Source organism: Schistocerca gregaria, chromosome 7, assembly GCF_023897955.1.
Source record: "Schistocerca gregaria isolate iqSchGreg1 chromosome 7, iqSchGreg1.2, whole genome shotgun sequence".
Lineage (NCBI taxonomy): Eukaryota > Metazoa > Arthropoda > Insecta > Orthoptera > Acrididae > Schistocerca > Schistocerca gregaria.
The window spans coordinates 48743183-48768236 of NC_064926.1; the positions used below are offsets into that span (position 1 = coordinate 48743183).

General features: G+C 42.3%; 1 non-coding gene across 1 annotated transcript; it reads right to left on the minus strand.

Moving 5' to 3' along the window:
• Positions 1–22152: 22152 nt before the first annotated feature.
• On the minus strand, positions 22153–22227 carry Trnat-ugu (transfer RNA threonine (anticodon UGU)). The gene has a single exon. It is a non-coding gene; the product is annotated as a tRNA-Thr (tRNA).
• Between the last annotated feature and the right edge of the window lie 2827 nt (positions 22228–25054).

Below are 25054 nucleotides of genomic sequence, written 5' to 3' on the forward strand. Positions count from 1 at the left end.
TCACGCCATTTAAGATTGCACAGTACGAGCAACATTATAGTTCTGCCTATTCACATTTGGTAATCGCTCTGTCTGTCACTGTCCTGTGATATATTCGCGGTCGTTAATTCAAGCGCGGAATACTGACACCAGCTATGGCAATTGAAATTATATTTAGAACTACACTCGCGACTAGTAACGTGAAGCCTCCGCATAGAACGAAAAAGACAGGTGATCAGCAATTTACTTTACTTCTCTCGCACGACCACTACAGTGATCTGACGCTTATCGCTGCAAAGGTTCTCGGCTCAGCGAGATAACATAAATTCTACTTCATCAAAAGCTTCCGTGGGCACCTCCACGGCTGCCGTGGAACACCAGACGATCCTCAGGCTCTCGCTACAAGTACTCTACATCTACATCTACATCTATACTCCGCAAGCCACCTGACGGTGTGTGGCAGAGGGTACCCTGAGTACCTCTATCGGTTTTCCCTTCTATTCCAGTCTCGTATTGTTTTGATCCACCTCCCGCTTTGACATAAGACCAATATTTCTTAGGATTTTCTGTCAAGTCAGTACATCGAACTTTACTTTCGAATTTCCGAGTAACGAAGTCGCACATCTCGCCAGGACCAACCTCTCTCCTCGACGCTCCAGGAACAAGTCTTTCTCAGTCACTACGCTTTTCCGTAGCTCCTGTTCTTTTTCCTTCCCCCTTTTAATGCGTGTGGCCAATCACAATGCTGGTAGGCGTTCGTTTCCGAGCGCGACCAATCTCATTTTTGCAACCGACCGAAGGTTCTAGAAGCTTCCAGACTGTTCCAGAAGCTTCCGTTCCGGCCGTTGGGAAAACCGTCTTGTGAGCGAGCCCTTGTGTCTTCCTTGTCCTCGGCCACGTGGCTCCCGCTAAGCCGCGGTCCACCCACCTGGGGTTTCCAGAGTAGCCTACGGGCGCTGTTGTCTTCAGCTCTCAGGCCTGCCTGCCTCGCTCGTGTCTTTCCCGTTCTCCTGCCAGCCTCCCGGCTCCGTCCGCTTCACTATCGCCCAACGTGCAGACATTCTGCTACCAATTAAGATCCCTAGCCGATGTCAGTATCGTTAATGCTTTCCTGTCTCTATGTTTATACTTCCGGAGTGGTAGTTGTAATGTCCCTCAAAATGATGCCACCGTACAACATCATTCTCCAAATTTTTTTTAGAGGTTTATGTATTGTAGAATAGTATCTCACGGTAATAACAATAGTATCCTTAGCAAATCACAGTTCAGGGTTCAGAAGGGTTCCTCTACTGAGAAAGCCATGTACAAGTTCACTCGACAAATTTTATGAGCATTAAATAAAAAATAGAGCCGGTTGGTCTTTTCTGCAACTTCACTAAGTCATTTTACTCTGTGACTCACAATATTCTCCTAGATAAGTTAACATTTTACACGATTGATGGTACAGCCAAACAATGGAGAATGTCATATCTAACTACAAGAATACAAAAAATTGTACTTAGTAATTCAAGCAATATAGTCCAGGGACATAATTCTGACTGAGGATGACTGAGGAGAAATCACGCATAGTATTCACCAATCTTCGGTTCATTACTGTTCCTCATATATGCAAATGTTTTTCCGTCTGGTATACAACAAGCAGAATTAGTTCTTTCTGCAGATGACACAATTATTGTAATCAAACCAAGTATACATAAACAGCATACAGAAACAGAAGAAATGGTAAACAAAGGTCTTAAACGTATCATTGACTGGTTTTCTGTGACTGGTCTCACCCTCAATCTTAAAAAGACCCAACATGTTCGGTTCTGCACATCTAGGGGTGCTACACCAATGATAAGTATAACACATGGATAAGGAAATAATAGGGTGGAAACGTCAAAATTCTTAGGGCTCCATATTGATGAGAACTTAAATTGGAAAAAACACATTTTTAAACTCCTGAAATAAATTAGTTCAGCCACGTTTGCGCTTAGACTCATTGCAAATCTTGGGGAGAGAGAAATCAGTAAGTTAACATATTTTGCATATTTTCATTCAATAATGTTAAATGTTAACAAAGCAAGTTTCATTTGCACAAAACGTGGTGTGAGAATAATATACGAGCTCACACACTATCATCTTGTAGGCATCTCTTTCAGGAGTTGGGTATTCTGACTACTGCATCACAGTATATTTATTCCCTCATGGAGTTTGTTGTAAATGTTCCACTATAGTTCAAGAGTAGCTCTGAGGTGCATAATTACAATACCAGAAGGAAAATGACATTCATGGTTTCACATTAAGGTTATCTTTAGCACAAAAAGGGGTGCACAATGCTGCAACATTAAGTTTGATCATTTACCCAGTGATTTAAAGGCAGAAAAGTCATTTAATGACAAAGTAATATACAATGCATAGAATAAAAACAAAGTCGTCTGGGATGTTATAAAAAAGGACACGTGGAAAGGCAAACAAACGCAAAATAATATATTGCTAAAGGGGGGGGGGGGGGTTAAAGTAATAAATGATGCACAGCACTTAGTAAACTATGTAAACGATCATTTTTCAAGTTTTGCAGAGAAGCTACAGCAAAAATTCCCCCAAATAAATATAACACCTGTAAATAATGTTGCATTAAATACAATGATGTTACTTCCAACCACAGAGAATGAAGTCAGTACAACAATTCAAAAACTAAAAAATAAAAAGTCAGTAGATTTAGATGAAGTACCAATGTGTGTACCGAAATAATGCATAGGGATTATGCAAGGCCTCTTAAAAAATATAATAAATGAGTCCTTCACATCAGAGATATTTCCAAAGCAGTTAAATTAGGCACTAGTTGCACCTTTGCTTAAGAAATGTAATGCAGAAGACATAGAAAATTACCAGCCAATTTCCCTGCTGTCTGCATTCTCCAAATTAATAGAAGCAAATATGAAAGACAGATTAATAAATTACCTGAATAAATACAATCTTTTAAGCGAATTACAGTTTGGTTTCCAAAGTGGTACAAATACGGAGTCAGTCATAGTAGAATTCACAAAGTTTGTACTTGATGCTCTTGACAAAGATGAGTGTGTCACAGCCATATTTTTGGATCTTTCTAAGGCGTTTTATACAGTCCACCACAAGATTCTACTAAATAAATTAGAAGTGTCAGGAATATGAGGGGTAGCTAAGGACTGGTTTCAATCATAGGGTACAAAGAGTAGTGATAACACATACTTCGAATAGATCTAAACATTTAGTAAAACACTTATCAGAATCAAATTCCATTTACATAGAGGTTCTGCAATGTATCATATTAGGACCAATACTGTTCTTGATACACTCCTGGAAATGGAAAAAAGAACACATTGACACCGGTCTGTCAGACCCACCATACTTGCTCCGCACACTGCGAGAGGGCTGTACAAGCAATGATCACACGCACGGCACAGCGGACACACCAGGAACCGCGGTGTTGGCCGTCGAATGGCGCTAGTTGCGCAGCATTTGTGCACCGCCGCCGTCAGTGTCAGCCAGTTTGCCGTGGCATACAGAGCTCCATCGCAGTCTTTAACACTGGTAGCATGCCGCGACAGCGTGGACGTGAACCGTATGTGCAGTTGACGGACTTTGAGCGAGGGCGTATAGTGGGCATGCGGGAGGCCGGGTGGACGTACCGCCCAATTGCTCAACACGTGGGGCGTGAGGTCTCCACAGTACATCGATGTTGTCGCCAGTGGTCGGCGGAAGGTGCACGTGCCCGTCGACCTGGGACCGGACCGCAGCGACGCACGGATGCACGCCAAGACCGTAGGATCCTACGCAGTGCCATAGGGGACCGCACCGCCACTTCCCAGCAAATTAGGGACACTGTTGCTCCTGGGGTATCGGCGAGGACCATTCGCAACCGTCTCCATGAAGCTGGGCTACGGTCCCGCACACCGTTAGGCCGTCTTCCGCTCACTCCCCAACATCGTGCAGCCCGCCTCCAGTGGTGTCGCGACAGGCGTGAATGGAGGGACGAATGGAGACGTGTCGTCTTCAGCGATGAGAGTCGCTTCTGCCTTGGTGCCAATGATGGTCGTATGCGTGTTTGGCGCCGTGCAGGTGAGCGCCACAATCAGGACTGCATACGACCGAGGCACACAGGGCCAACACCTGGCATCATGGTGTGGGGAGCGATCTCCTACACTGGCCGTACACCTCTGGTGATCGTCGAGGGGACACTGAATAGTGCATGGTACATCCAAACCGTCATCGAACCCATCGTTCTACCATTCCTAGACCGGCAAGGGAACTTGCTGTTCCAACAGGACAATGCACATCCGCATGTATCCTGTGCCACCCAACGTGCTCTAGGAGGTGTAAGTCAACTACCCTGGCCAGCAAGATCTCCGGATCTGTCCCCCATTGAGCATGTTTGGGACTGGATGAAGCGTCGTCTCACGCGGTCTGCACGTCCAACACGAACGCTGGTCCAACTGAGGCGCCAGGTGGAAATGGCATGGCAAGCCGTTCCACAGGACTACATCCAGCATCTCTACGATCGTCTCCATGGGAGAATAGCAGCCTGCATTGCTGCGAAAGGTGGATATGCACTGTACTAGTGCCGACATTGTGCATGCTCTGTTGCCTGTGTCTATGTGCCTGTGGTTCTGTCAGTGTGATCATGTGATGTATCTGACCCCAGGAATGTGTCAATAAAGTTTCCCCTTCCTGGGACAATGAATTCACGGTGTTCTTATTTCAATTTCCAGGAGTGTATATATCAAATGGTTCCAATGGCTCTGAGCACTATGGGGCTCAACAACTGAGGTAATCATCCCCTAGAACTTAGAACTACTTAAATGTAACTAATCTAAGGACATCACACACATCCATGCCCGAGGCAGGATTCGAAATCCTAAACTCAGATTGGAATGTATCCCGCAGAGACAAGCTGGACAGTGAAGGGGGAGGCGTGTTTATAGCGATCATATGTGCAATAGTATCGAAGGCAATTGACGGAGATCCGAAATGTGAAATAATTTGGGTGAAGGTCACCGTTGAAGCAGGCTCAGACATGGTAATTGGATGTCTCTATAGGCCCCCTGGCTCAGCAGCTGTTGTGGCTGATCACCTGAAGGATAATTTGGATAATATTTCGAGTAGATTTCCCCATCATGTTATAGTTCTGGGTGGAGATTTTAATTTGCTGAATATAGACTGAGAGACTCAAACGTTCAGAACGGGTGGCAGGGACAAAGAATCCAGTGAAATTTTTTTAAGTGGTTTATCTGAAAACTACCTTGAGCAGTTAAACACAGAACCGACTCGTGGCGATAACATATTAGACCTTCTGGTGACAATCAGACCCGAACTATTTGAAACAGTTAACGCAAAACAGGGAATCAGCGATCATAAAGTGGTTACTGCATCGATGATTTCAGTCGTAAATAGAAATATTATAAAAGGTAGGAAGATTTTTATGTTTTGCAAAAGTGACAGAAAGCAGATTACAGAGTACCTGACGGCTCAACACAATAGTTTTGTCTCAAGTACAGATAGTGTTGAGAATCAGTGGAGAAAGTTCAAAACCATCGTGCAATATGCGTTAGATGAGTATGTGCTAAGCAAGATCGTAAGAGATGGAAAAGAGCCACCGTGGTACAACAATCGAGTTAGGAAACTGCTGCGAGAGCAAAGGGAACTTCACAGCAAACATAAACATAGCCAAAGCCTTGCAGACAAACAAAAATTACGCGCAGCGAAATGTAGTGTGAGGAGGGCTATGCGAGAGGCGTTCAATGAATTCAAAAGTAAAGTTGTATGTACTGACTTGGCTGAAAATCCTAAGAAATTTTGGTCTTATGTCCAAGCGGTAGGTGGCTCAAAACAAAATGTCCAGAGCACTAACTTCTGAGGTCATCAGTCCCCTAGAAGTAGGAACTACTTAAACCCAACTAACCTAAGGACATCACACACATCAGTGCCCAAGGCAGGATTCGAACCTGCGACCGCAGCGGCCGCGCGGCTCCAGACTCTAGGGCCTAGAGCCGCACGGCCACTCCGGCTGGCTTACCAGTAAGTTGTAAGTATCAAAAATAACATTGGTAATTATTGCACAAACAGCTTTGTCCATGACCACGCAACAAGAGATAGACTCAACTTACATTTACCAAGAAAAAATAAACATAAAATTCGGAACAGCATTTTATACCAAGGAATAAAACTGTACAGTAAATTAGCAAAAGAGATTAAAGAAATTGCAAAAAATACACTTATTTATGAAGGCAGCTAAAAAGTAACTGTTATGCAACACATTTTGTACGTTGAAGGATAACTTAGCTAAATCAGAGTAGGAATGAAGGATTACTTCGCTAAAGCAGAGTAGGGGTTTGATAAAAATGTTATACAAATAAATAATGATTATAAAATATTCAACATTCCACATAATACCTTCACTTTATGTTTTTTTCTTTCTTTGTTTCCTTTCTAGATATACTTTCTCCCAAGTTATGCATAGCACAATACTAACTCCTCTTCCTCTTTCTGAGCTCAACATTTCACTCATTATGGAGGGATGCTGACTCATCTTTTCAGGATAGCAAATGGGAAGTGGCACTACAGAAAATGGTCCAGAGATCACCAGTGTGTGTGTGTGTGTGTGTGTGTGTGTGTGTGTGTGTGTGTGTAGTGAGTGAAGTAATATAAAACAATGTGTGTATAACGCATGCAGTGAATGATTGTGAGATGAGTGAACAATGTGGCATTACATTATTTAAAAAGTTATTTGTAACAAAAGTACTGTATACCAGGAGGAAATATAATGATTGTCTCTAACTAGAAGTCGGTAAATATATGTTTATACAAATTAGCTTATTTCAAATTGATCTAAATTTGTTAATACTTTGACATGTCCTATATACTTGTAATAAGAGATCTATGGATGAATAAGCTACTACTACTACTACTCTTCCCTATGAACCATGGACCTTGCCGTTGGTGGGGAGGCCTGCATGCCTCAGCGATACAGATTTCCGTACCGCAGAGGCAACCACAACGAAGGGGTATCTGTTGAAAGGCCAGACAAACGTGTGGTTCCTGAAGAGGGGCAGCAGCCTTTTCAGTAGTTGCAGGGGGAACAGTCTGGATGATTGACTGATCTGGCCTTGTAACAATAACCAAAACGGCCTTGCTGTGCTGGTACTGCGAACCGCTGAAAGCAAGGGGAAACTACAGCCGTAATTTTTCCCCGAGGGCATGCAGCTTTACTGTATGGATAAATGATGACGGCGTCCTCTCCGGGCGGAGTGGCTGTGCGTTTCTAGGCGCTATAGTCTGGAACCTCGTGACCGCTACGGTCGCAGGTTCGAATCCTGCGTCGGGAATGGATATGCGTGATGTCTTTAGGTTAGTTAGGTTTAAGTAGTTCTAAGTTCTAGGAGACTGATGAACACAGCATTAAGTGCCATAGTGCTCAGAGCCATTTGAACCATTTGAATGGCATCCTCTTAGGTAAAATATTCCGGAAGTAAAACAGACCTCCATTCGGATCTCCGGGTAGGGACTACTAAGGAGAACGTCGTTATCAAGAGCAAGAAAACAGGCGTTCTACGGATCGGAGCGTGGAATGTCAGGGCAGGCAGGTTAGAAAATTTAAAGAGGGAAATGGATAGGTTAAAGTTACATATAGTGGGAATTAGTGAAGTTCGGTGGCAGGAGGAACAAGACTTTTGGTCAGGTGAATACAGGGTTATAAATACAAAATCAAATAGGGGTAATGCAGGAGTAGGTTTAACAATGAATAAAAAATTAGGAGTGCGGGTAAGCTACTACAAACAGCATAGAGAACACTTTGTTGTGGCCAAGATAGACACGAAGCCCACGTCTACTACAGTAGTACAAGTTTATATGCCAACTAGCTCCACAGACGACCAAGAAATTGATGAAATGTATGATGAGATAAAAGAAATTATCCAGGTAGTGAAGGGAGAAGAAAATTTAATAGTCATGGGTGACTTGAATTCGAGAGTAGGAAATGGGAGAGAAGGAAACATAGAAGGTGAATATGGATTGGGGCTAAGAAATGAAAGAGGAACCAGTCTGGTAGAATTTTGCACAGAGCATAACTTAATCATAGCTGACACTTGGTTCAAGAATCATAAAAGAAGGTTGTATACAGGGAAAATTCTGGAGATACTGAAAGGTATTAGATAGATTATATAATGGTCAGACAGAGATTTAGGAACCAGGTTTTAAACTGTAAGACATTTCCAGGGGCAGATGTGGACTCTGACCACAATCTATTGGTTATGAACTGTAAATTAACTGAAGAAACTGCAAAAAGGTGGGAATTTAAGGAGATGGGACATGGATAAACTGATTAAACCAGAGGTTGTACAGAGTTTCAGGGAGAGCATAAAGGAACAATTGACAGGAATGGGGGAAAGAAATACAGTAGAAGAACAATTGGTAGCTCTGAGGGATGAAGTAGTGAACGCAGCAGAGGATCAAGTAGGTACAAAGACGAGGGCTAGTAGAAAACCTTGGGTAACAGAAGAAATATTAAACTTAATTGATGAAAGGAGAAAATATAAAAACGCAGTAAATGAAGCAAGCAAAAAGGAATACAAACGTCTCAAAAATGAGATCGACAGGAAGTGCAAAATGGCTAAGCATAGATGGCTAGAGAACAAATGTAAGGATGTAGTGGCTTATCTCACTAGGGGTAAGATAGATACTGCCTACAGGAAAATTAAAGAGACCTTTGGAGAAAAGAGAACCACTTGTATGAATATCAAGAGCTCAGATCGAAACCCATTTCTAAGCAAAGAAGGGAGGCAGAAAAGTGGAAGGAGCATATAGAGGGTCTATACAAGGGTGATGTACTTGAGGACAATATTATGGAAATAGAAGAGGATGTAGATGAAGATGAGATGGGAGATACGATACTACGTGAAGAGTTTGACAGAGCACTGAAAGACTTGAGTCGAAACAAGGCTCCAGGAGTAGACAACATTCCATTAGAACTACTGACGGCCTGTGGAGAGCCAGTCCTGAGAATACCATCATGCGAGCAAGATGTATGAGACAAGCGAAATACCCTAAGACTTCAAGAAGAATATAATAATTCCAATCCCAAAGAAAGCAGGTGTTGACAGATGTGAAAATTACCGAACAATCAGTTTAATAAGTCACGGCTGCAAAATACTAACACGAATTCTTTACAGACGAATGAGAAAACTGGCAGAAGCCGACCTCGGGGAAGATCAGAGATGTAGAGATGTTGGAACACGTGAGGCAATACTGACGTTATGACTTATCTTAGAAGAAAGATTAAGGAAAGACAAACCTACGTTTCTAGCATTTGTAGACTTAGAAAAAGCTTTAGACAATGTTGACTAGAATACTCTCTTTCAAATTCTAAAGGTGGCAGGGGTAAAATACAGGGAGCGAAGGGCTATTTACAATTTGTACAGAAACCAGATGGCAGTTGTCGAGGGGCACGAAAGGGAAGCAGTGGTTGGGAAGGGAGTAAGACAGGGTTGTAGCCTCTCCTCGATGTTATTCAATCTGTATATCGAGCACGCAGTAAAGGAAATAAAAGAAAAATTTGGAGTAAGCATTAAAATCCATGGAGAAGAAATAAAAACTTCGAGGTTTGCCGATGACGTTGTAATTCTGTCAGAGACAGCAAAGGACTTGGAAGAGCAGTTGAACGGAATGGATAATGTCTTGAAACGAAGATATAAGATGAACATCAACAAAAGCAAAATGAGGAAAATGGAATATAGTCATATTAAATCGGGTGATGCTGAGGGAATTAGATTAGGTACTGAGACACTTTAATTAGTAAACGAGTTTTGCTATTTGGGGAGCAACATAACTGATGATGTTTGAAGTAGAAAGGATATAAAATGTAGACTGGCAATGGCAAGGAAAGCATTTCTGAAGAACAGAAATTTGTTAACATCGAGTATAGATTTAAGTGTCAGGAAGTCGTTTCTGAAAGTATTTGTATCGAGTGTACCAATGTTGAAGTGAAACGTGGACGATAAATATTTTGAACAAGAAGAAAATAGAAGCTTTCGAAATGTGGTGCTACAGAAGGATGCTGAAGATTGAATTGGTAGATCACATAACTAATGAGGAGGTATTGAATAGGATGGGGGGGGGGGGGGGGGCGGGGGAAGAGGAGTTTGTGGCACAACTCTATTAGAAGAAGGGATCGGTTGGTAGCACTTGTTATGAGGCATCAAGGGATCACCAATTTAGTATTGTAGGGCAGCGTGGAGTGTAAAAATCATTGAGGAAGACCAAGAGATGAATAGACTAACCAGATTCAGAAGGATGTAGATTGCAGTAAGTACTGGGACATGAAGAAGTTTGCACAGGCTAGAGTAGCATGGAGAGTTGCATCGAACCAGTCTCAGGACTGAAGACCACAACAACAACAACAAACTACTACTATAATTTGTTAATAAACTGTAAAGTTTATCCTTGACAGCTCCTGTTCAATAGAAGAATTTCTATTGTTGTAGTTCGTAAAGGGTTACTAACTCACATCAGTACATCATTTTTCTGTTTGTGAGAAAAAAATTATAAATGTTCAGGGTATAACTGTATGTACAAATAAATTGGCAAATGTAAATGTATAATGACCAATTCCACATCATGGAACTTGTTATTCACAAACAAACAAACTAACTAATGTAATGGTTATTGGCAAAACTGGTAATTATTTCAACTGAGGTTAATTTTCTTAAAAAGCAATTTCAAAATTAATTCAAAAGTTCTGAAAATAAATTAAAAGCAACAAACAGGAGTTGTAATAAATGAAATGGTTTTTTAAGGTATCTTTGATATTAGGCTTTATGGAAGAAAATTAAACTGACGGAATTGGCATCAATTCAGTTTCGGTGTTTGTTGCGACACACAAACTCATAATTATGTTTGAGAAATACATTTCGGTTCAAATGGTGAAAGTAGCAAACAGCATTTAGTAAAGTTCGGGAGAATCGCCTTTTCAGTTGCATCAAAATTTCACCTGCCACATTAATGTAAATTTGGTTTCCAACAACGAATCAGTGTCAGGTCAAGAAGTATTGCATTCTTCTACTGAGATGGTCGAACATCGCGCATTGACAGTAGTTTTTTTTTTTTTACTTACTGCTCATTATGATATTTAACCTACTGTTGATTTGGAAAGTACTGATCGGAAGCTTAATTCATACCTTTCAGGTGTAAATGTCATTTTTCAGCACCTTCCTCTTCTAAAAAGCCTCCAAATTGAACCCAGGAATTTTTTTGTGCCTAGTAAAGAGTTACTTGATTGGTTTTAAAGGCTTATGTCGATTGCTCTTCGTAACATTGTCGTTTACATAGGTAATTTAAATTAGCCAGTTTACACAAAACAGTAGAGCTTTCTGTTCGAAACTGTGTTCTAAAAAGAAAGCACGTACCTCGTCCGTTACCTCAGTAATACATATTAGTATTTCTTCTTGAGGTAAGCAAATGGCCTGAATACGTAAGAGGCAGTTGGTTGATTTGAGATATGGGACCAAACAGCGAGGTCATCGGTCCCATAGGATAAGGGAAGGTCATACCCCTTCAAAGGACCCCCCCCCCCCCCCCCCCCCGAATGCGTTTCCAGTGAACTAAGCACTGCGCCACTCCGCTCGGTGTGTAAGAGACATATGTGGTTTTTGCAGCCTCACACTATGTTGAATAAACGACTTCGTGACCGACGTTTTATGAAATTCAAATGGTTCAAATGGCTCTGAGCACTATGGGGCTTAACTGCTGAGGTCATCAGTCCCCTAGAACTTAGAACTACTTAAACGTAACTAACCTAAGGACATGACACACATCCATGCCCGAGGCAGGATTCGAACCTGCGACCGTAGCGGTCACGCGGTTCCGGGATGTAGCGCCTTGAACCGCTTGACCACCCCGGCCGGCTTTTTGAAATTCGATTGCGCTAACTCATCAAGGGTACTTTTATAATGGAGATAGTTTCTTGCAGCAGGTGCTTGTCATACAGTGGCTACTCGAAGTATTGGGCGATACTTTTCATTAGCTGTACAGTCCCATTAACAATGCCGCTCACGACCTTTGATCGGCCGCAGTGGCCGTGCGGTTCTAGGCGCTACAGTCTGGAGCCGAGCGACCGCTACGGTCGCAGGTTCGAATCCTGCCTCGGGCATGGATGTGTGTGATGTCCTTAGGTTATTTAGGTTTAATTAGTTCTAAGTTCTAGGCGACTGATGACCTCTGAAGTTAAGTCGCATAGTGCTCATAGCCACCTTTGGTCCAATGCAGTTTTCCCATGGAATTTTCTCTTCAACAGCAGAATTTACGAAACGAAATATTTCAACCCGAATAGCACATACAGCTAAAGATTCGCATAAGATTCTTTAATAATTAATAGCTGTATTACGAAAAGCTGCATAACGTGAGACGAAACATAAATCTGTTCCTATTAATCTGAACTACGGCGTGATTTTAAACTGGGGTCTTAGCTGTCTCTTTAGCGATTTGCTCTCTGACAAATGCAGGCATGGTTGCTGTCGTCTCTCACACTTGGTCGTTGTTTCTGTTGTCGTCTTCAGTCGAAAAACTGATTTCATGCAGCTTTCCATGCTACTCTAACATGTGAAAGCAGCGTCTCCGAAAAACTGCTGCAACCTGCATCCTTCTGAACCTGCCTGTTGTACTCCATTACTCTATACTCTTACTGCACTAGTCCTTGTCACTCGCTGCAAACTTTTACCCCCTTCTCTCCAGTACTAAATTGATAATCCCTTGATCTCTCACAAAATGCCCAATCAAGAGATTTCTTTTTTTAGTGAAATTGTGCTACAAATTCCTTGTCTCCCCAACTTAATTCAGTCCCTCCTTATTAGTTACGTCATCTATTCATCTGATCTAGAGCATTCTTCTGTAGGACCACATTTCAAAAGCCTCTATTCCGTTCTTGTCCAAACTGTTTATTGTCCATGTCACACTTCCATACTTCCTTCAGAAAGACTTTATAGCACTTAAATCTATATTCGATGTAAGCAGATTTCTCTTCTTCTGACACGCTTTTCTTTCCATTTCTAGCCTACATTGTATATCCTCTCTAGCTATTTTGCTGCGTGAATAGCAAAACCCAACTACTACTGTTAGTGTCTCGTTCTTAATCTCTCAGCATCACCTGATTTAATTAGACTAATTCTATTATCACTGTTTTTGCTTTTGTTGATATTCATATTACACCCTCCTCTGAAAACGCAGTCCATTCCGATAAACCGCTCTTTCAAAGTGGTTCCCTGTCTCAGCCATCGGCGAACCACAAACTTCTTATTTCTTCTCCCTGAACTTTAATTCCTGGTTCAAATATTTTTTTTTTTTATATTTTGCTTTAGTGCTTGCTCAAAGTACAGACTGAATGACATCGGTGAGATTACAACCTTTTGTCACTTCCTTCTCAATCACTGCTTTCCTTTTACGCCCATCCACTGCTCGAACTGCCGTTTGGTTGCGATACTACTTGTAAATAGTCTTTTGCTCTCTGTATTTTAGGCCTGCTAAACTCAGAATTACAAAGAGATTAGTCCAATCAATACCGTCAAAAGATTTCTCGAAGGTATGTTTCCCTTTACTTAACCTATTTTCTAAGAGAAGTCATAGGGTCAGTATTGCCTCACGTGTTCCTTAATTTCTGCAAAATCCAAACGGCTTTTCCCGGAGGTTGAGTTCCACCAGTTATTCCATTCTGCTATAAGGAATTCGTGTCAGTATTTAGCATCCGTGACTTGCTCAACCGATTTCCGGTAATAATCACATATGTCAGCATCTGCTTTCTTTGAAACTGAGATACTTAGATTCTTCTTGAAGTCTGAGAGTATTTCACTTGTCTCATGCATCTTACACGCCAGATGGAATAGTTTTGTTATGGCTCTCTCTCCCAAGGATATCAACAGTTCCAATAGCTTTGACGGGACTTCGTCTACTCCAGGGTCTTGTTTGGACTAAATTATTTCATCACTCTGTCAAATTCTTCTCACAGTAACATATCTCCCATATCATCTTCACTCCCAGGGGGCTAATTGCTCTTCCGTGAGTTCGTGCATAGTGTAGATGGGACTCCGAGATACTGCAGCCCTCTCTACCTTCCTGGTCTACATTCACTCCTCTGCGCCCCTTCTTCGCTGTCTGCTCGCCTTCCTATTTCTCAGTGTCCTTGCTTATGTCAGGCTGGCTATCCTCCTGGTTTCTCCTAACTCTTACACTTTTGTTTCTTTTGGTTTCATTTCTTAATCTTTCCTTTTTGGCGGTTTTGGTCCCTCTTTGGGGTTTGACCTAACTTTCTGAATTAATAATCCTTCACTTGATCTAACTGGGGAAGAACACCTTACTTAGAGTTTACAGTATGTGGCCTTACTGCCTCTTCCGTCTTTTTCTCTGTGCGATTACCTTTTAACTCTATATAGCCAGCACAGTAGTCAGTCTGTGTAGTCATTATGTACCCTTTTGGCTGAGACCACTGATAACACACGGATCGCACTTCTTATAGCTCAGCTGCTACCTCTCCATGTATGCCTAGAAGTATTTGCTTGTCATTCTGAATTAATGGAACTGTGCCAGAGAGCCCTTCCTGTGGCTGGGTAGAGCTCATGGGGAGAGCCCTTGACGGTAGTGGGTGGTATCACGATTGACAGTAAGGTATGAAACGTGTTATACTTCAACAAACTGCCCATTCTTCTAAAGCCTTCTCTTTGTTTGGGAATGGATCGTTTAATGCTGCTTCTCATGACCGTGTGGCTTTCCCTTCCCTGGCTGTTCCCTGCAAAGAGGGTCAAGCACCACGCTTGGAGCAAAACATTTCCCCCACCCAATTGTTTCACAACTCTTTTGTGAGTACGTGGTTGGCAATCATGGGGCTCCAACCTTTGCAGCATTACTTCAATTATGTGCTGAAAACTTATAGTTCCACTATCCTTTTCGCCCTTCTGCCCCTCCACCAGATAGTTTTCTTGGTGTAGACGCTCTTTGGATCTGCTTTAAGATTTGGGACTCGAGTTTCCACTTCTGGCGTTTTCTACAACTTTTCATTAAATACATGGTCCCCATCGCTGGGTTTGGCCTGCCATCAGTTTTCAAAATTATCCAGAAGAACGGATGATGTAGGGTAATGGATGCTCTACCTTTGTGCCTTCCCATCTTTGCACCATTCCCTTTAAGAAGGTAGTACACCCAAAACACAGCACAGTAGCCATCTCATTGTGGAGGCTCGTCAAGAACCTGCGTGGTAGTAGGCTCCTGACCACGCAGAGACTGCGCTGTTGGTGCCTGAGCTAAAAGCTCCCCATGTATTTCAAGGAGTATGTGCTCATTGTGGCTGGGCCATGTGGACTCTGAACAACGGATGACTGCCTAGGCAGTGGTTGCTGAGGCTGGATGATGCCCATGGGGAGAGCACACTTTTGCAGTGGGTGCCACCACGGCGGATGAGGTGCAATTGAAGCAGCTAAAGTTACCTCCTGCCTTAAAAATCTTAATGCAGGAGAACTTCTCGTTTAATGTAGAGCGATATGACCCTAAAAATTTCTTTTCCTGGCTACTCTGTGGAAGGAACATAGGGCTAAATTACAAGCAGAGAAATACTTCGCTCAATGCTTGGTTTGCACAAGGGCTGATTGAAACATGAGTACTTAGGGAAAGGCAGGATTCAGTGTTGATGGGGCCTTACTTCGTTACCGTTGGTTGCTCAGGTGGTTTTTTTGTGTTTTTTTTTTAAATCACGTACACTTTATTTGGAACCAACTGCAAATAAGGGTGACAATAAGGAACAATTATCAAATTTGACTGTTAAGATATAATGTCTAGTAAAAAAATGCTTAAGCAAGTTTCACTCATGGCTGAAGGCCTTATTGACCAGAAATTCAAATTACTTGTTGTGAAGGCCCCAATGGTAATAACTCAAAATTAAAATATTTAAAAAAACAATCATCACTATCTGATCAAACCAAGAGAGAAGTTGGTCTCAGACATTTCTCCAAGGATCGGCTTGGAAAAGATGCTCAACTTCGTAAACAATGAGACAGGCAGCCAAGAGTTGTATTCACTTGACCGGATGGCAACTCAAACTAGTGACAGTTTAAACGCAGACCAACACTCTTGCAACATCTACCTAACGTCTGGTAACCAATAAAACGATGAAATAACCCAGTCAAGGCGGAACCGTCGGACAGTATTACATCTTCAGAATTCGGTAGTAGGCGATGAAAACCACTGTATTAAAGACATATAACGTATATCTACAGGACATGTGGCCTATAACTGAAAAAGTGTCTTGATGATCTATCCATTGGTAAAAGATTTCGAAATAGTCCCCCTTTCGGATCTCCAGGGTAAGACTTCCAAGGGGTAGATGTCCATGAGAAGAAGATTAAATAATCAATAAAAGATAGAAGGTGGTAGTGAAGCTAGAAATTTTTAACTGTTCCACAATAAATATCTCTGTGTAGGTGAACTTTTTAACCCCCATTGTGTCCTCTTATTACGTTCTTATGTCATTTTTATCGCTTTTACATGTATCGGTTTCATCTTTTTACTAACTGTATTACATGGCTGAAGAGTGGCAGATTGTGAAATAACAAAAATATATAGCGATAGTGGGACATTGGTCGCTGTTCCGATGTTATTACACATCCTTATGTTACCCCTAGCAGCTATTTACTTGTAAATCAGCAAGACACTACACCAATGTATGTTGGTGATAGCTTGCTTTCCTGTTATTATTGTGCATCATTCCCATATAGGGCTAGACTGGCTGGAGCAACTCTCTAGTTCTAGACTAATAGGAAAAATATCCACAGCAGTTAGTGGCGAAACTGGATCGAGCTACTGTTTAGTGTTTTATCAATGGGAACTACCCCTGCCCAACCCCGATAGTTTAAACAAACCGTATTCTACGCTGGGTCCAAAATAAAATCTTACGCCCATCCTAACTGGCAGCTTAGCATAAGCTGAAGCTCCCTCACAACTGGAGGAGGGGTGGAGAGGGGGGAGGGTGAATGTCGCTGGCTGGTGGAGAAGTTGTGAACTAGGCCAGATAGTCTCCGAATTGATACTCCAGAAAATAAATTAGAATTTCCCTCAATTTTTTGAATTTTCCCCCCAAAATTTCAAATTCCCACCATTTCCAGGGAAGAGGGAGAGAGGGAGAGGGGGGAAAGGGAGGAGGAAGGGACCCACATGCCGGCTGGGAAAAGCTGATGTCGTCATGGGATTGACGGTAATTAATAGATTAATTAATTATTTTGCATAATTAACTGTATATGAAAAGTTACATAGAACTGCCATTACCCTACTTCTGGCATGTCTTCCTCAGGTGGACCATTCAGTGAAATAAATCACCGCAGTATTTTTACCAGACATAACTGTTACCATTTAGTTACAAAATATGCCTGGATGCCCAGCTTGCAGTTAAACCCTCTTCATGTGGTGTCACAATCAGGATCTACACAATATGAAACCCAGTAACCAATATCTTTCTGCAGCTGGGTGCCACAATAAGTGATGTGGCTAACCAACACAAGTACAAGGATAGCGTACCAATAGGGACAAGAAAGGAGGCATGAAGGGCGCCAAAAACAGAAATAACAATCATCCATTTATTACCCCATTACACACGCACATCATGATATATGAGAAATTATAATTGCCATACTCAAATCTGTTATGACAAACAATATGTATCACGAAGTGCACACACAATAGAGTTTAAGAAATTACAATGGCACATCAACTCCGCTATGACAAACAGTGTGCATAAAGAAGGCCGCACAATTTTACCAATGTAAGAAATTAAAATAATACTAGCATAAAATTAACTAAAATGTCTTGAAGGAAATGTTTATGTGAAGAACTTGACGGGGCTGCAAGGGAGGAGGCAACACAATACTTAACTCAGGTGCACCAAAACAAACAACGTACATCAAGCCGCGGCAACAACGGACACGTAAGGCACGCAGCTACTCTCTCCGTTGCGGTTCCGCGCGTTCCACCCAAGTAATAGCTACCTGAAACATTTTAATAGCTGTAGCAGCACACAAGTGATCAACAAATTAAAAAAACACAATGACATGACATAAAAATACAATAATTTAAGAAAATCACATCAAATTTATTTATTTATTTATTTGACTATGAGATTAAGGTCTTTCGACAATTAACAGATTACGAAACAGGTAAAGGGGCATGCGCCACTATTAAATCTTCCGTAATTACACAACTAAATTCTCAGTGACCAAGTTGCAATTAACGCAACAAGAATTAAATCATTTAAGTGATGATGTTACTTTAAAATAATACTTAAATCATGGTACTCCACGGCTCCCAGCACACAGCCCCAAACAAAATGCAACACAACCACAGCGACCCGGCGTATTACCAGAAACATTAGGCAGTAAACCAAAATCGTACTCAGCCAAAACAAGGGCCGACTTCTAAAATAAGGACACCTAGCCCGGGCCGGACAACATGCCAAATGCCGGGAAATCCATAAGAAACCTGAGCCAACTTAATACCAAAACAACAATTTATGAACAATTTGCAAAACACAAGACCTCTCAGTCCAAAGGCTTCCGTTTGGTCGCGAAGGTGGCTCCGACCCGCCTGCTGAGGTGCCAAGCGTTGTATGGAGTGCCGAATCGAGCTTAGCCTTCGTTAACGGAAAGCGGAAGCACCACAAGACAAAATAAACTCCAATATAACTGCGCAAGGCAAACTATCGAGTGCCACTCGAAGACTATGCACTTGAAGATCAAACATAAAGCACCCAGACTAAGGTGCCGCTGAACGACGCACTTCCATCACCAGCGTCTAGTAGAGTACGGAGAGCAGCGTACCCTATGGATATACATCCATGGGACGGTAAACGAGGATAGCAATCCCAGCGACGGAGAGAGAGGAGGACGAAATGACATCCCGCCGCACATAGAAGGTATTTCAAACTTAGCCTCGACAAACTAGAACAGGCCAGATTCTGCTCCCCTTGTGAATCAAGTTAAACGGCACACCACGCCGCTGTCCACACTATTAACCGTAAAATCACGGTCCGGTCTTCCCATCGGGCCCCACTCGGCGTCCAGACGCAAACAACCCCAGCCGAGCCGAACTGTCTGCACGCCCAGGCAGCCCCTTTCACCCCCTCACACGCCTCCATCTAAGCTCCGGCCAGCGATCACACACGGAAACAACCGCCTCACGCCAAAGCGCCGTCTCAGTGAAAACTCAGCACTAAGATCGATACGGACTTGGAAATAAGTGAGCACCGTAACAATGAGAACGCTGTTCGAGGTTGGAAGCTACATCTCTAATTTTCGGAACACTGGTTCTGTCAAGAAGTGCTGCCGCATCAGCTCTATTCACGGCAGCCAGTGCATTCCACTGATCCCACTCAGTCTCCCACCACCTGTTAGTGACGTCTCATACCCCAGTTACCGAGCTGGTTGCAACTGCTTCATGTTCCTGATATTGTCACGAGGGTTTGGGTGTCGATGTGTCAGCCCTACTTGTCCACTGTAGTCCTACCACCACCCCCTACCAGAGAGTCATGATTGCTGCACCCAGACGTGACGCGATATCATTCGTTGCACCCTGTCTGCATGCATCACAGTTAACTAGTATTGCTAGCCTTTGATAACTTGCCCTCCGTGCACCAACCTGCCAGCAGACGAGCATACGAACACCCAACAAATTATAGTTTCTCTCTGATGTCATTTTGTACTTTCTCATGCGTTATTGTTGTCACTTGTTAAATAGTATGTTCCTTTTGTACGTAATCAAATCTTTAACAAGTTCTCAGCGGGAAAGACGCTGACCGGGGTAACATTCCAGCGACAAATAAATCTCCTAACAATTAAAAATTAAAACAACTCACCTTCAGAAACTCTTATTAGAGGAACCCGTTGAAGCTACACAGTTGTGATCTGTGCCAAAGATACGCGCAAATATTTAGTTTGCCTTTGCGGGCCCTAGAGGGGCCACATATACAACGACTATAGAAGTAATCAAAGAGGACGTGAAGTTGCCAGAACTCGAGGCAATATATAGTGAACGTGTACTGCAGTTACTACATATCGAAACTTGCTGCTAAAAGCAAGGCCTTAATGGACCTGAGCTAATCAAAAGCTGCCGCTTGGCCAAGAGGAAATATTGCCTCTTCATGTAATAATTTTCTTGTTTGTACATTCGTGCCCTCTTTTTCGGGTAAACCTACTGAGAACATGTCTACATTTTGCACATTATTCACGACAGTGGCCGTTTTGCTCGTGGCTGGGTAGTTTTCTGCTATTGATGATATTGGGAATGTGTTCTCTTATGCGTAATAGGTAGTGGTACCAGCGAAATGTAGTGTCCTGCGGTAGGCAGGAAAGGGCTAACGATCAAGTTTGAATACACTTCATTAAACTAAAGCTCCTTCTTGGCGTACACTACGCACGAACAACAAGAAGCACAACAATTCTTGCTGTGGCAAAAGCCAGATAAGAGTACAAGACAATGAAATGAAATAATAACCAAAGTACTACACTACACAATTACAAAGTGGCTTTACACACAACATAATACAACTTTCTACTGAAGGCTGTGGCGAGTGTCTACTAGGCTAGAGCCGGCGTAGGTATTGGTCAGAGCTGTCCTAGCTGTAGGTACACACTGTCGGTCAGACTCTGCTGGCGTGCTTATAGCACCGATTCGGTGGAGTGCTACATGTCGTAACATTAGTTCCTATTGTTGGATCTGTCACATGGCTCCTCACGACGTAGTGCCGTGTTTATGCGAAAAGTCTGTTGTAGGTTGCTTCTACTGGCGAAGCAGAATGAAATTTTCACTCTGCAGCGGAGTGTGCGCTGATATGAAACTTCCTGGCAGATTAAAACTGTGTGCCCGACCGAGAATCGAACTCGGGACCTTTGCCTTTCGCGGGCAAGTGCTCTACCATCTGAGCTACCGAAGCACGACTCACGCCCGGTACTCTCAGCTTTACTTCTGCCAGTATCTCGTCTCCTACCTTCCAAACTTTACAGAAGCTCTCCTGCGAACCTTGCAGAACTAGCACTCCTGAAAGAAAGGATATAGCGGAGACATGGCTTAGCTACAGCCTGGGGAATGTTTCCAGAATGAGATTTTCACTCTGCAGCGGAGTGTGCGCTGATATGAAACTTCCTGGCAGATTAAAACTGTGTGCCCGACCGAGACTCGAACTCGGGACCTTCTTCTACTGGCGATGTTCTGATCTGAGCTCTTCAATGGAAGTCGGCAGCCCACCTTGCTTGTCTGTTGCGTGGGCCCTCTAACTCTAAGGGGCTGCAATGAGACAACATTTATAAGTTTGAAACACTTGTGAAAGGATTAGCACAGCGCTATGCAGGTAAGAGGAATCAGCTGCTATCACCCCAAAGTATTAGGAGATGACCTAGAGACATTTATTGACAGGACTAGGACAATCATGATGCAAAATGTATAGGGAACAGATGACACCCGTAATTATGGACTCCTGGAAGAAGCAGCTATAGTCTGTGATATTAACCCACAAACAGCTCGAGAAGTGAAGGTGATCTCTCAAACTTCTCATCAAGAGCCGGCAAACTTAGCACTGTTGCACGAGGATGCGCTAAGGTTCGTTCTCATTGCACCATACAGAAAATGAGTACCATTGTGTTCTCACAAAAGTGAGCCGTAGACTCTGCAGAGGAGTTTGTCATGGTTCCTTACTGCTCGAACTGTACGGAGATCATACATTTAGAAATGCGCTTTCTGCAGTCATGGAATAGATGAAACTGTGACTGCAGCAGTTGTCCCTATAATAGACATGATGGGAGAATGAATCAATGAAATGTCGAAGGCATACACAGCCATCCTGTCTTGTCCCCACGAGAAATCATTAAACAGATTTCCATGGGGTGCAAGAAGTGGCGAAAGTGGTTGTGACTGGTGCGATACAAAGAAGACTGGGCCGAGTTTTAGTTGACGCGAGTGCACAGATAGGTCTCCTTGTCCTACCTCGTGGTGCGAAGTAAGTGCTGAAGCTGCCTTTATCATATTAGCGGTCTAATGAGTGAAATAATCGAACTACTAAGGTCCTGTTATGAAATGATAATTAAATCAAGACCCTACGCTGTCGACAGGCGTTGATGAATATTATCAGGGAAGATTGAAAATCTGTGCCCCGACCGGGACTCGAACCCGGGATCTCCTGCTCACATGGCAGACGCTCTATCCATCTGAGCCACCGAGGGCAAGGGATAAATCCCTGCAGTCGCACTATCCTGTGTGCCCTCGGTGGCTCAGATGGATAGAGCGTCTACCATGTAAGCAGGAGATCCCGAGTTCGAATCCCGGTCGGGACACACATTTTTGACTGTCCCCGTTGATGTATATCAACACATAGCAGCAGCGTAGGGTCTTGATTTAATTATCATATCATTCTAGAGCGTTGCATGGACACCAGTGGTATCTGTTCTTTTGGACACGTTCATATTCACAAAGATCCTGTTACTTTGAATTGCTACTGAATAAGAAAAAAAATATGAGTATGAAATAGAAGTCTTGAAGAAGCAAGGTCGACATTTTGATGTCAGCTTGGGAAATGATTTTCTGCAACAGCTGCAGGGCGTGGTTTTTGATAGCATACCGTCATATTTATTGGAGCAGTTCAGCTTGGCAGCAAAGGCACTTTGGCAGCAAGGGCATCTTACATGTACAAGGCACTCTGGCAAGGTCGACATTCCCTGAAATTCTGATACACTGCGTATCTTTGTGTTGAAGGAAAGCATCCCTGAAACAATTTCTGTGGCACCACAGAAATTCTTCAGATAACACCAAGTCTGAGGCCGTAACAGAACATTTTTGTTGACCTGTTGAGATTGAAGGTTTGGTTAGACTTCAGCTTCATATGAAGCAAATCTTTTGCAATTCAGAGGTCAAAAAAATAAGACTTAGTGACCCCATATGCTTTCATAATTTTGGTGCAAGAGTTGTTACAATAATCCATGGATCAGAACTGATAGTATACAGGAACCAAATAGTGAAGAAAAACCCCGCATCAGAGTAGTATCAAAGTAGAAACAACAGAAACTTTTGGCTGTCAGAGAATTACAGTCATACTACACTTCAGACAGCAGTTGCACGAAAAGCTGCCATTTGAACAGTATCTGTTGTTTACAGTCATAGAGAAATATTGTTGGTGCTTAGAGGAAACCAATATTTGCGAGCTACTGAAATTACTGACAATGAAGTTTCAAGCAGATATGCTACAATGATAACACACAATCCCACATCATTTACAGTGTGTTGCGAAAGAAACTATCTAGCAACAAACTGGTGGAGAAATTATATAAGCATCCTCTAGCACCTAGATCTCAATGGCTCTGAGCATTACAGGACTTAACATCTATGGTCATCAGTCCGCTAGAACTCAGAACTACTTAAACCTAACTAACCTAAGGACATCACACAACACCCAGTCATCACAAGGCAGAGAAAATCCCTGACCCCACCGGGAATCGAACCCGGGCGTGGGAAGCGAGAACGCTACCGCATGACCACGAGCTGCGGACTATTAATCAATGCTGAGAAAACCTGTTACCTGTATGGGGGATACGAGAGTGGTGAATATTGTAACTGTTCGTGATTCTTAACCCCTTGGCTCGCATTGCTGAATCCCCAAACTGATTGGCGAACAGTAATTTCTCGACTATTTTAGATGTGAAATACAGGTACCACCAGATTCTGAAAGCCCCTCAAGGCAGGCTGAAGACTACTTTCATTGTATCGTTCGGATTGTATGAGTTTTTAATGGTGACCTTTGGTCTGAGGAATTCACCTACAGTTCATGGATTTGCAGACTAGGTGTTGTGAGTGATGTATGGAACTCTTTTGACACATCGAAATTAAACACATAACAAGTTTGTAGTTGCTCACATTTCTTTATTACAAACATATTGCTCTTCTCAAATTAACAGTAGGAACGATTACAAGACGGGGCTTGCCTTATATAAACACATATTTTTCATAATGTCTCAACCAAATATCATTAATTAAAACAATGTTCGTAAAAGCATCATTAATCAAATATGACTGGGTGAACTAAATCACGCAAACGTCATGACTTAGATGGAACTGTTTTTCACATGACTCACATCAAAACTCTACTTCCAATAGCTAAAGAATGCATTAAGTCCAACAAACTCAGATCTTTCAAAATTTGCTTAACAAACTGTCATTAAAAAAACAATAGTCATGAAACCAATATTAACAAAATATAAGTGCCATAGCTAAACCTCACAAACTTCATAACTTACATTGACACCGTTTTTCATAAAAATCACATCAAAACTCTAAAACTACTTCCACAACTAAGGGTGTGCATTAAGTCCACAAATACAAATTTTTCAAAATTTGTGTAGCCAACTTTCATTACTTAAAACAATATTCATAAAATCACAATTAATCAAATCCCAAAAATGCTTCAACTAACATAGAAACTGGTTTTCGTGTAACTCAGGACCCGGCTAAGAGCATTAACCCACTTAAATCCAATAAGCTCAGATCTTTCCACAATTGGTCATAAAATTTCTGACAAATTAACAGGATTGTAATAGATTCAATATAATAATAACATATGAAATCATCTCAACATGGGACTGCCTCAACTTAATGAGAAATTGGTGTTGGACGCGAGAAACTGAAAGGTTCTAACAGATACAGGAGATGAATGGACAAGAAGGAGCAATAAAAATATACTCAAGTTTGATCTACAGGCAAGCTTGCGGGAACCACAACGCTCCACCACCAAGATGGAATTACCGCACGTTAACAACGTAACCATAGACACTAATCCAGGTCCTTAATTTACACTCTTCCACCGTGATATCCCGATCGGAGCTTGCTCTCATCGACCACAGCCAAATATCTCAAACATAAACACACCAGCGGCAGAAAACTTTCTGACGCAACAGATAGACAAGGATTTTAACCCAATCAGGCACAAATGAACCTTAAGCAGACTTAACATACGTGGCAGTAGGTCTTAAGATTTGATTAGACAACCTATAAAATAACGAAT